Source organism: Andrena cerasifolii, chromosome 7, assembly GCF_050908995.1.
Source record: "Andrena cerasifolii isolate SP2316 chromosome 7, iyAndCera1_principal, whole genome shotgun sequence".
Lineage (NCBI taxonomy): Eukaryota > Metazoa > Arthropoda > Insecta > Hymenoptera > Andrenidae > Andrena > Andrena cerasifolii.
The window spans coordinates 7,985,498-7,998,558 of record NC_135124.1 but is presented as its reverse complement, the minus strand read 5'-3'; the positions used below and the strand labels follow the sequence as shown (position 1 = coordinate 7,998,558).

At 35.7% G+C, this 13,061-nt stretch overlaps 1 protein-coding gene and 1 long non-coding RNA gene across 3 annotated transcripts in view; both read right to left on the bottom strand.

The window, feature by feature from the left end:
- LOC143371409 (uncharacterized) overlaps window positions 1-13,061 on the bottom strand; it is a 173,421-nt gene that overhangs the window by 24,671 nt on the left and 135,689 nt on the right. The gene's annotated exons all lie outside the window — the stretch shown is intronic.
- LOC143371415 (uncharacterized) lies at window positions 12,153-12,926 on the bottom strand. Its single transcript, XR_013086015.1, has 3 exons — window positions 12,659-12,926; window positions 12,407-12,539; window positions 12,153-12,293 (listed from the first exon to the last, which is right to left on the bottom strand). It is a non-coding gene; the product is annotated as an uncharacterized LOC143371415 (long non-coding RNA).

The window sequence follows — 13,061 nt, the reverse complement described above, 5'->3', positions numbered from 1 at the left end:
TCAAGGAACGTGTGGTGTAGCCAATTCTTCTTTCTATTTTGTCATTGGGAGGGAGAAATAGAATTTTTATCGTTGCTGCCAGTCCTCTCAGAGTCGATGCAGACATCACACCGAGTAGACCCTATCCACGTGTATTCTTTATATTCCGTAGAATACTGAAAAGTGTGTACGATAACGTTGAAGGAAGGATCGGTGTGTTGACTCCGTGTAGACCGTAAGTTCTTGAAGATTCGTGTTGTTTTATTAAGAAATGGTGCAGAAATATATTGCGAAATCCAAATATGTGTGGGAAACTCAATTATGATGGTGTTGGAGACAATCGACATGACATATTTGAAGGTGCTTAAATGGCCAAAGTTTCGTTAACTGTATACTATCGTGTACGCTCGTTTCGTTTTATAATGTAAATACAAACCTCGCCATCTGCTGGTAAATATCCATTGCTCTGCAAATTTTTGCGTAAGTTTGCCTCTCTTTTTCCAATGCTGGAATTTCCAGCCTCGACTTGTCATCGATCGCGCTTTTTATTCGGTAACTGTAAACGCAAATCGTCACTCACGGTATCCGAATAACGCATCACGGTGTGAAGTGGTTTTTTTCAGGTACCTTATTATCTCAAAGATTGCACAATAGTGATACGACGTGAGAAGGTTGGTAGATTCACTCATCATTATCATTTTCGGACTTATCAAGTACCCCACAATCACCTGTGTATAGAGCGGAAGAATGTTCGCTTTGTACCCTTCGGAGCATCCTAATGCTTGTACAAGTTCGTGTGAGCGAGAAGTGTTCAAGGGCATTATAATATCTAGCAGCAATGGTGGTAGTTGCGCGCAAGTAAATTGAATCGTTAGCACACAAGGTATGACTGAAATAGTTAAGAATTCGGAATAGCGGCAGTCGTGATTTAGATGACTTAAATAATTCGTAATACATGTAATATCTCCACCGTGAGTCTATAGCACTATTTTTAGGTTTGTGATTTTTAGAAAATATGTACTGATTTCAGAAGGTAATGAAACAGATTCACATGAACTAAACGTTTATATATATTGAATGATATAGCTCTGAACAAACTAGCGGCATCAACACAACTATATGTGTAGTATCTCAGTTACTTATATACGTAAATACAAATATCGTGCTTAAACTAGTTTTTGACTGTCAGTAAATAAAAACACGTAATTAAGATGATTGTTTAATGAAATGCTCGTGCACTTTCTGACCACTCTGTGTTTCTTAAAACCACATTTCTTGCTTCGATACGAGATTCCGAGTGTCTGTAAATACAGAGGCGGAGAACTAAAATGATAATGTGCAAGAGAATTACTGGTATCAACAAGTATCCCGTACATATGGAAATTAGCAACATCCGTAATTGCAGTTTAGCATACTTTTCCAGTATCTGAAACTCTTTCTTGTTGATATATACGTTCCAGTCGTGAACGATACATTCCATCAGAAATTTTAGCTAAAACCAACAACCATAATATAACACTCAATTGTAATTACGCATTGTAAGAATATATATATTTTAAACTTTTAACGAGACTCAAAGTTTTTCAAAAGATAAAAAATCTCGAAAATACATGTGATTTCAGACCTCACAGGTAGGCACGAGTAATTAAGGAAAAGAAGAAGCACTATGAATAGCACTGGGAGTATATATTATTAAATGGCATCTTTTAGTGATTATCAAACTTACCTTTTGAATAAATATCATGAATCCATTACGAATCTCAAGTACGAAGTATTAATTCATGACTGCAGCAACTAATGCCACTATAATAACATCTGAAGATGCGAATGATTGGCAGAAAGCTCTAGACTATGTAGCAAGTTACTGTTTAATCATGAGTGCTATTACTACGAGCAAACTATTTTCCAAATTGTCATTAGCTGAAATTGTTACGCATCGAACGTAATACAGTACAATAGTAAAAGCCCGTGTTTAACATCTAAAATAGAAATTCTTCATCTTAGATTGAAGATTAAAAACATAGATCGGTGGCATGTAGATAACGAAATGAAGAAATTACGGTGGTAAAGCCGTTGAAGCATGGAATAAATAATCCAGAAATACTGCACGAACATTCGATTGAACTTCTTTGCATTATGAACAACAGTAGCTTTTGCGTACTTACTGGTGTGCAATACCAAATAGAATTGTATCTGTATGATTCAACGATATTGTTTAATTAATTCTATATTTCTATTTCCTCTTTCACGAATGACTGTGCAGCAGATATAGGAAGATCTGTGAGTAGTCGCAGTAAATGAACAATAACTGAAGTGATTAGGTATCAAAATAATCCGCAATGGATATTAGTAGCAATACGTATTTAGAACACAAAGTGAAACGGAACTTTTGGAATAAAGTTACAATATGGTGGATTTCACTTCTTCCGTCATCTACCGCACAACTATCAGTTAAATAGAATACACATTGGACTCACGTGTCGTTAAACACCTCCGTACTACAGTCAATTACCATCTGGCCGCTATGATTATTCACGAACATAATTGTTACATGGATAAGAACGGAAAGGGTACAAGGAATAATTTCTTTTCGATTACTCATGTTCTGAAGGGCTAGAAAAAGCTGTGACATGTACAATATGAAAAATCTCATTATATTTCGATCTGTCGCCAGCAAGAAATAGTTATTATAATCATATTGGATTGATACAGTTGCGTATGAATAATGAAATACACATTTGATATCAATGTAATCAGTAGGTTACTTTAAACAAAATATTAAGTTTCATTGCAACGTATGTACAATTTCGAGAAATTCTTGGATAAATAACTACAATGTTCATTGCTACGGTATCAGAGTTTAATTATCTTTAGCGTCAAGATTTCAACATTTCGAAAACTTTATGAAACTGCTGAAATAAAGTAAATATTACTATTGATTTTAAATATTTGATAGTATATTTAACAGATGAATTGGATGTAGGATAAAAATGTCTATATTGGCCTTAATTCTGCATGTGCGTGATTATTCAAGGAGAATATATCCTATTACTGTAGTTTTGTAATACCTACCCGGTATAGATTCAAAACGAACGAAAGCATGCAGAGTAGGGACGGTATTGCGTAAAACTTTAGGATTTCGACATCGACTACTTTTGCAAATCTTCGCCCAAGAACGGATTATAATGGTTCAGCAGAGTTCATAATTAAAGTACGCGAGAAAAACACATCACATTTAATAACACAATGTTTGATAAAAAATAATGCAATATCTGAATGAAAGTACCAACTCAAAAGTTCGCCTGTGCATCTCCACAGCTCGACAAATGTTTCTCACATTCGGGACACTTTTTTTCGAATCTTTAGTGGACTCGGCAATATCGAGAACAGCTGTTCGTATTCTATAGCTAGGGGGATAAAAATGTGTTAATAAATTTCATATTGTTCGTATTCAATGTTCCATATTTAGCCATTGAAATTACCCAATATAAATGTGTAAAAAGATTATATAAAAAACAGTCACTAGTGGTTTTTATATTTGAGTGTGTGTAGTGTGTATGGTACACCCATTGTAATCACTGCTAATACATAAAAGTGAAACGTTGTCTGTTTGTTTGTTTGTCTTTCTCTCACGCTTAAACGGCTAAACGGATTTCGATGAAATTTTGGATAGATATTACATACGTCCGACAATAGATTATAGTCTATTTTTATGTTTTTTTATTTTGGCAATATCACAAATAATTCCCGGGTGAAATCAGATAACGGATTAGCTAGTACTAAATAAAACAATGGAAGATATTTGTTGAGAAGAGAAATTTCGATTACATATTTATATGTATCTGAAAAAGTGGTGACGAATAAAATAGATACAAGTATAGATAGGGCCACATACCTGGTAATTTTGAAAAGTGCACACATATAATGTCCACTGATAGCGAGTAGCGATTCGCTGCATGCTACCCCCAGCAATCCGGTTGTAATGATCAGCACGATATACAAAGACAACAAATCAGAATGCGTACTTTCATGGAGAAGGAAACCCAAATCTTTAACAGTACGATAGCGAGATTCGTTCACAGGCATGACAAAATCAAGCACTATGGGCCCCAATAGCAATATGCACATGCAAATAATTCCCATGCAAGATACGCCTAGAATTTTATCACATTCAGTAAACGCTATAGACCGGAAACAGTTCTTGTGAACGCGTGAAAATACATTCATGTAACTATTTCTCGTGACATATGTATAACAATACATGGTTTGAAAGTGTTTCGAAAGATTTCCTAAATGGTAGGTACATTCGAATTCATAATAGCAACCCAGAGTTTACTCTTAAGGCTACTGTCACTGTTTGCCTCACTGCAAGTTCATTACTGCTCCACTGCTTTGTTACTTGTCAATTTTTTTGAGCGGAACTGCTATTGTGGGCTTTGGTCAATTCTTCAGAGGGCCGGGATATTCGCATTGAAATTGTAATTGTTTTTATTTAAAATTTTTGCATATATATAACCAACATGTTCGCGGCCACTATGGTGGCCAACCCGGTCCTCTACAGGTTAAAGATACGATCAAGTGTGACTCTTATTTGAGTATTTACATATTATGTATTGTGTTAAGAGGAACATTCGAAATGGGTACATTATTCCTATGATTTTGCCAGAATGTCACTTGTCAGATATCTTACACAAGTAAATCATGAATATGCGTTTCCCAATATTAATATGTGTCGTTAGCATCCCCAGTTCAACGGGATTTTGGAGTGTACTGCAATCAGTTTGTATGGTTTCAACGAGGACTTTGATCTGCAGTAACATAATAATTCTGGTAAATGTCTATACTATCTATAGGTAGGAGCTCACCGAAGCTTCCTCGATTATACATATCATTTTCTCCGGGACAGTAACTTACACTTGAGAAATTAATGATAAAACCGACATACTGCGTAAAGAATAGAAATGCGGGACCGTTGCACGATAATACCAACAACACATTCGTAGATGTAATTTCAGACGTCGCTAGTAAAGCAAACTGGAAAAAACATTTCGTTAATTAATTGAACGTAGACGCCTTTATAAGAAACATTTAGATTTCTTCATTGGAAAATTTTGTGTTTCCATATATTTTGTCACTATGCCAAGGGAAAAAAGGAGCAACAAGATATAAAGCATATGAAATAAATATTAGCACTTTGACGGTTCTGTGACGTATTCGTGATTTTATTTCGTATTTATCACCGAGAAAACTATACCATTCAAAGATTCCTATTCTATTTACAATAAATATTTTTCATAATTGTTAAACTCCTAAGGGTAATTAGGAAATTTGGGAAACGTCGACGGTGAGCGTGCTCCAAAATCTCTGGCAGTAGAAGTGTTAAGATCCAAAATGTAATTGTTTAATAGAATACCGAAATGTACAAAACGAAGGGTAATAAGTGCAGAATTCAATGCATTGATAGTACCTGGATTATTGTACAGGACAGCAGATACAAAGAAAAGCACAGCCTCTTTATATTTGCAAAAATAGAGACGTCGAAAGGCCATAGACCAATAATGGATAACGTGGAATAGTAGCTGCGATAGTGCGTTTGAAACAAGTCCATCTTCACGACCGATGCTGGAAAACGACTGATCGCGAAACTCGAGGAATCGTCCGACGACACCTCGGCATCATATTTTATTCATTCCATCCGACTTTTGTCTTGTATTTTCCAACGCATCTTTTGTCGATTGTAATGAATATATAATATGTTGAAATTATAGGTGTCCGCTTGGAACCGATCGATTTCAGTAGCACGACTCAGAATATATTACAAAAATGTACACATAATTCAAGGAACGTGTGGTGTAGCCAATTCTTCTATGTATTTTTTCATTGGGAGGAAGAAAAAGAATTTTTATCGTTGCTGCCAGTCCTCTCAGAATCGATGCAGACATCACACCGAGTAGACCCTATCCACGTGTATTCTTTATATTCCGTAGAATACTGAAAAGTGTGTACGATAACGTTGGAGGAAGGATCGGTGTGTTGACTCCGTGTAGACCGTCAGTTCTTGAAGATTCGTGTTGTTTTATTAAGAAATGGTGCAGAAATATATTGCGAAATCCAAATATGTGTGGGAAACTCAATTATGATGGTGTTGGAGACAATCGACATGACATATTTGAAGGTGCTTAAATGGCCAAAGTTTCGTTAACTGTATACTATCGTGTACGCTCGTTTCGTTTTATAATGTAAATACAAACCTCGCCATCTGCTGGTAAATATCCATCGCTCTGCAAATTTTTGCGTAAGTTTGCCTCTCTTTTTCCAATGCTGGAATTTCCAGCCTCGACTTGTCATCGATCGCGCTTTTTATTCGGTAACTGTAAACGCAAATCGTCATTTACGGTATCCGAATAACGCACCACGGTGTGAAGTGGTTTTTTTCTGGTACCTTATTATCTCAAAGATTGCACAATAGTGATACGACGTGAGAAGGTTGGTAGATTCACTCATCATTATCATTTTCGGACATATCAAGTACCCCACAATCACCTGTGTATAGAGCGGAAGAATGTTCGCTTTGTACCCTTCGGAGCACCCTAATGCTTGTACAAGTTGGTGTGAGCGATAAGTGTTCAATGGCATTATAATATCTAGCAGCAATGGTGGTAGTTGCGCGCAAGTAAATTGAATCGTTAGCACACATGGTATGACTGTAATAGTTAAGAATTCGGAATAGCGACAATCGTGATTTAGATGACTTAAATAATTCGTAATACATGTAATATCTCCACCGTGAGTCTATAGCACTATTTTTAGGTTTGTGATTTTTAGAAAATATGTACTGATTTCAGAAGGTAATGAAACAGATTCACATGAACTAAACGTTTATATATATTGAATGATATAGCTCTGAACAAACTAGCGGCATCAACACAACTATATGTGTAGTATCTCAGTTACTTATATACGTAAATACAAATATCGTGCTTAAACTAGTTTTTGACTGTCAGTAAATAAAAACACGTAATTAAGATGATTGTTTAATGAAATGCTCGTGCACTTTCTGACCACTCTGTGTTTCTTAAAACCACATTTCTTGCTTCGATACGAGATTCCGAGTGTCTGTAAATACAGAGGCGGAGAACTAAAATGATAATGTGCAAGAGAATTACTGGTATCAACAAGTATCCCGTACATATGGAAATTAGCAACATCCGTAATTGCAGTTTAGCATACTTTTCCAGCATCTGAAACTCTTTCTCGTTGATATATACGTTCCAGTCGTGAACGATACATTCCATCAGAAATTTTAGCCAAAACCAACAACCATAATATAACACTCAATTGTAATTACGCATTGTAAGAATATATACATATATATAGTCTCAAAGTTTTTCAAAAGATAAAAAAATCTCGAAAATACATGTGATTTCAGACCTCACAGGTAGCCACGAGTCCTTAAGGAAAAGAAGAAGGACTATGAATAGCACTGGGAGTATATATTATTAAATGGCATCTTTTAGTGATTACCAAACTTACCTTTTGAATAAATATCATGAATCCATTACGAATCTCAAGTAGGAGGTATTAATTCATGGCTGCAGCTACTAATGCCACTATAATAACATCTGAAAATGGGAATGATTGGCAGAAAGCTCTAGACTATGTAGCAAGTTACTGTTTAATCATGAGTGCTATTACTACGAGCAAACTATTTTCCAAATTAACATTAGCTGAAATTGTTACGCATCGAACGTAATACAGTACAATAGTAAAAACCCGCGTTTAACATCTGAAATAGAAATTCCTCATCATAGATTGAAGATTAAAAACATAGATCGGTGGCATGTAGATAGCGAAATGAAGAAATTACGGTGGTAAAGCCGTTGAAGCATGGAATAAATAATCCAGAAATACTGCACGAACATTCGATTAAACTTCTTTGCATTATGAACAACAGTAGCTTTTGCGTACTTACTGGTGTGCAATACCAAATAGAATTGTATCTGTATGATTCAACGATATTGTTTAATTAATTCTATATTTCTATTTCCTCTTTCACGAATGACTGTGCAGCAGATATAGGAAGATCTGTGAGTAGTCACAGTAAATGAACAATAACTGAAGTGATTAGGTATCAAAATAATCCGCAATGGATATTAGTAGCAATACGTATTTAGAACACAAAGTGAAACGAAACTTTTGGAATAAAGTTACAATATGGTGGATTTCACTTCTTCCGTCATCTACCGCACAACTATCAGTTAAATAGAATACACATTGGACTCACGTGTCGTTAAACACCTCCGTACTACAGTCAATTACCATCTGGCCAATATGATTATTCACGAACATAGCTGTTACATGGATAAGAACGGAAAGGGTACAAGGAATAATTTCTTTTCGATTACTCATGTTCTGAAGTGCTAGAAAAAGCTGTCATATGTACAATATGAAAAATCTCATTATATTTCGAACTGTCGCCAGCAAGAAAATTGTTATTATAATCATATTGGATTCATACAGTTGCGTATGAATAATGAAATACACATTTGATATCAATGTAATCAGTAGGTTACTTTAAACAAAATATTAAGTTTCTTTGCAACGTATGTAAAATTTCGAGAAATTCTTGGATAAATAACTACAATGTTCATTGCTACGGTATCAGAGTTTAATTATCTTTAGCGTCAAGATTTCAACATTTCGAAAACTTTATGAAACTGCTGAAATAAAGTAAATATTACTATTGGTTTTAAATATTTCATAGTATATTTAACAGATGAATTGGATGTAGGATAAAAATGTCTATATTGGCCTTAATTCTGCATGTGCGTGATTATTAAAGGAGAATATATCCTATTACTGTGGTTTTGTAATACCTACCCGGTATAGATTCAAAACGAACGAAAGCATGCAGATAAGAGACGGTATTGCGTAAAACTTTAGGATTTCGACATCGACTACTTTTGCAAATCTTCGCCCAAGAACGGATTATAATGGTTCAGCAGAGTTCATAATTAAAGTACGCGAGAAAAACACATCACATTTAATAACACAATGTTTGATAAAAAATAATGCAATATCTGAATGAAAATACCAACTCAAAAGCTCGCCTGTGCACCTCCACAGCTCGACAAATGTTTCTCACATTCGGGACACTTTTTTTCGAATCTTTAGTGGACTCGGCAATATCGAGAACAGCTGTTCGTATTCTATAGCTAGGGGGATAAAAATGTGTTAATAAATTTCATATTGTTCGTATTCAATGTTCCATATTTAGCCATTGAAATTACCCAATATAAATGTGTAAAAAGATTATATAAAAAACAGTCACTAGTGGCTTTTATATTTGAGTGAGTGTAGTGTGTATGGTACACCCATTGTAATCCCTGCTAATTTTGTATAGACATTACATATGTGCGACAATAGATTATAGTCTATTTTTATGCTTTTTTATTTTGGCAATATCACAAATAATTCCCGGGTGAAATCAGATAACGGATTAGCTAGTACTAAATAAAACAATGGAAGAAATTTGTTGAGAAGAGAAATTTCGATTACATATTTTTATGTATCTGAAAAAGTGGTGACGATTAAAATAGATACAAGCACAGATAGGGCCACATACCTGGTAATTTTTAAAAGTGCACACATATAATGTCCAGTGATACCGTGTAGCGATTCGCTGCATGCTACCCCCAGCAATCCGGTTGTACTGATCAGCAGGATATACAAAGACAACAAATCAGAATGCGTACTTTGATGGAGAAGGAAACCCAAATCTTTAACAGTACGATAGCGAGATTCGTTCACAGGCATGACAAAATCAAGCACTATGGGCCCCAATAGCAATATGCACATGCAAATAATTCCCATGCAAGATACGCCTAGAATTTTATCACATTCAGTAAACGCTATAGACCGGAAACAGTTCTTGTGAACGCGTGAAAATACATTCATGTAACTATTTCTCGTGACATATGTATAACAATACATGGTTTGAAAGTGTTTCGAGAGGTTTCCTAAATGGTAGGTACATTCGAATTCATAATAGCAACCCAGAGTTTACTCTTAAGGCTACTGTCACTGTTTGCCTCACTGCAAGTTCATTACTGCTCCACTGCTTTGTTACTTGTCAATTTTTTTGAGCGGAACTGCTATTGTGGGCTTTGGTCAATTCTTCAGAGGGCCGGGATATTCGCATTGAAATTGTAATTGTTTTTATTTAAAATTTATGCATATATATAACCAACATGTTCGTGGCCACTATGGTGGCCAGCCCGGCCCTCTACAGGTTAAAGATACGATCAAGTGTGACTCTTATTTGAGTATTTACATATTATGTATTGTGTTAAGAGGAACATTCGAAATGGGTACATTATTCCTATGATTTTGCCAGAATGTCACTTGTCAGATATCTTACACAAGTAAATCATGAATATGCGTTTCCCAGTATTAATATGTGTCGTTAGCATCCCCAGTTCAACGGGATTTTGGAGTGTACTGCAATCAGTTTGTATGGTTTCAAAGAGGACTTTGATCTGCAGTAACATAATAGTTCTGGTAAATGTCTACACTATCTATAGGTAGGAGCTCACCGAAGCTTCCTCGATTATACATATCATTTTCTCCGGGACAGTAACTTACACTTGAGAAATTATTGATAAAACCGACATACAGCGTAAAGAATAGAAATGCGGGACCGTTGCACGATAATACCAACAACACATTCGTTGATGTAATTTCAGACGTCGCTAGTAAAGCAAACTGGAAAAAACATTTCGTTAATTAATTGAACCTAGACGCCTTTATAAGAAACATTTAGATTTCTCCATTGGAAAATATAGTGTTTCCATATATTTTGTCACTATGCCAAGGGGAAAAAGGAGCAACAAGATATAAAGCATATGAAATAAATATTAGCACTTCGACGGTTCTGTGACGTATTCGTGATTTTATTTCGTATTTATCACCGAGAAAACTATACCATTCAAAGATTCCTATTCTATTTACTATAAATATTTTTGATAATTGTTAAACGCCTAAGGGTAATTAGGAAATTTGGGAAACGTCGACGGTGAGCGTGCTCCAAAATCTCTGGCAGTAGAAGTGTTAAGATCCAAAATGTAATTGTTTAATAAAATACCGAAATGTACAAAACGAAGGGTAATAAGTGCAGAATTCAATGCATTGATAGTACCTGGGTTATTGGACAGGACAGCAGATACAAAGAAAAGCACAGCCTCTTTATATTTGCAAAAATAGAGACGTCGTAAGGCCATAGACCAATGACGGATAACGTGGAATAGTAGCTGCGATAGTGCGTTTGAAACAAGTCCATCTTCACGACCGATGCTGGAGAACGACTGATCGCGAAACTAGGGGAATCGTCCGACGACACCTCGGCATCATATTTTATTCATTCCATCCGACTTTTGTCTTGTATTTTCCAACGCATCTCTTGTCGATTGTAATGAATATATAATATGTTGAAATTATAGGTGTCCGCTTGGAACCGATCGATTTCAGTAGCACGACCCAGAAAACATTACAAAAATGTACACGTAATTCAAGGAACGTGTGGTGTAGCCAATTCTTCTTTCTATTTTGTCATTGGGAGGGAGAAATAGAATTTTTATCGTTGCTGCCAGTCCTCTCAGAGTCGATGCAGACATCACACCGAGTACACCCTATCCATGTGTATTCTTTATATTCCGTAGAATACTGAAAAGTGTGTACGATAACGTTGAAGGAAGAATCGGTGTGTTGACTCCGTGTAGAGCGTGAGTTCTTCAAGATTCGTGTTGTTTTATTAACACATGGTGCAGACATATATTACGAAATCCAAATATGTGTGGGAAACTTTTTAAGAATTCTTTTCGTAGAACATTATCACACAGAACTTTAATTTGATTTCGTCGAAGTAGTATTTTAATTAATATTCTTCATTGTTATTGAAGTTGCTCCTCGTAGTAATACCTACATATACCAGTTACATCGGTAAAATAAATTTTTTCTCTCTAAAATTTTCATTACAGCACGTTCAGTGCTGCTTCTGTCAAGAGCAATGAATAATACGACTGTGAATGAGAATTTCATACCATATTTCCCCAAACTATTTAGTAGAAACATTGAACACAAGCCATTCCTTTGCAACATTATTATTAAAGTCGCAGTGTAATCGTATCTTTATCTGAGAAATGACTTCTTGTATCCTTTACATGCCGCTCTATCGCCTGCTACAATTCGTTTCGAAGCTATGAACCATATCGAATGGTATACAGTACGGTGAAGTGGGAAAAGGAAGTGTTGACCATCTGAAATTGCGACGCACTGATCATTATACAAATATTTAATCTCGCGAAGATGTCACCAGTTAACGGTGTACAGTAAATAAGAACTATCAAACAAATGTGAACAACTATTATACCGCGGCGAAGAACTTCATCGATGGAACGAATAGGCTAGCCAAAGTCGGGATACAGCCCTTCGATGTCCGTTGCATTACCAGAAGTAATAACTTTTGCGTTTTGTGTGGTAACTCGTACCAACGTGTATCGTACCTAAATGAATGATACACTTTTAAGGAAACCTTTCTCTGGTTAAACTCTATCCATACGTAGTTCTATGCCATCTTGAGAAAACGGTCTATGTTAAACCATGTATAGAAACTTTTACTCACGCTGCGTGGAACACATTCACAGAATGATCGATGTATACCTGGCTAATGTGGTTATGCAAATAGCAATAATGGAAATTAAAAAACGCTAGCAACAAGTGCAGGATCACCCTATTCAATTCGTTCGTCGATTCACGGATAATCATGCACACCTGTTGCGCGGAAAACCGAGCGTCAATATTTAGGAATGACGAAAAACGAGTCGCTGGGAAAGATTACGCATTACTCACATGGAACATATGAATGGTCAATGCGAATATAATCAGCGCAATCTCAATTATGATGGTGTTGGAGACAATCGACATGACATATTTGAAGGTGCTTAAATGGCCAAAGTTTCGTTAACTGTATACTATCGTGTACGCTCGTTTCGTTTTACAATGTAAATACAAACCTCGCCATCTGC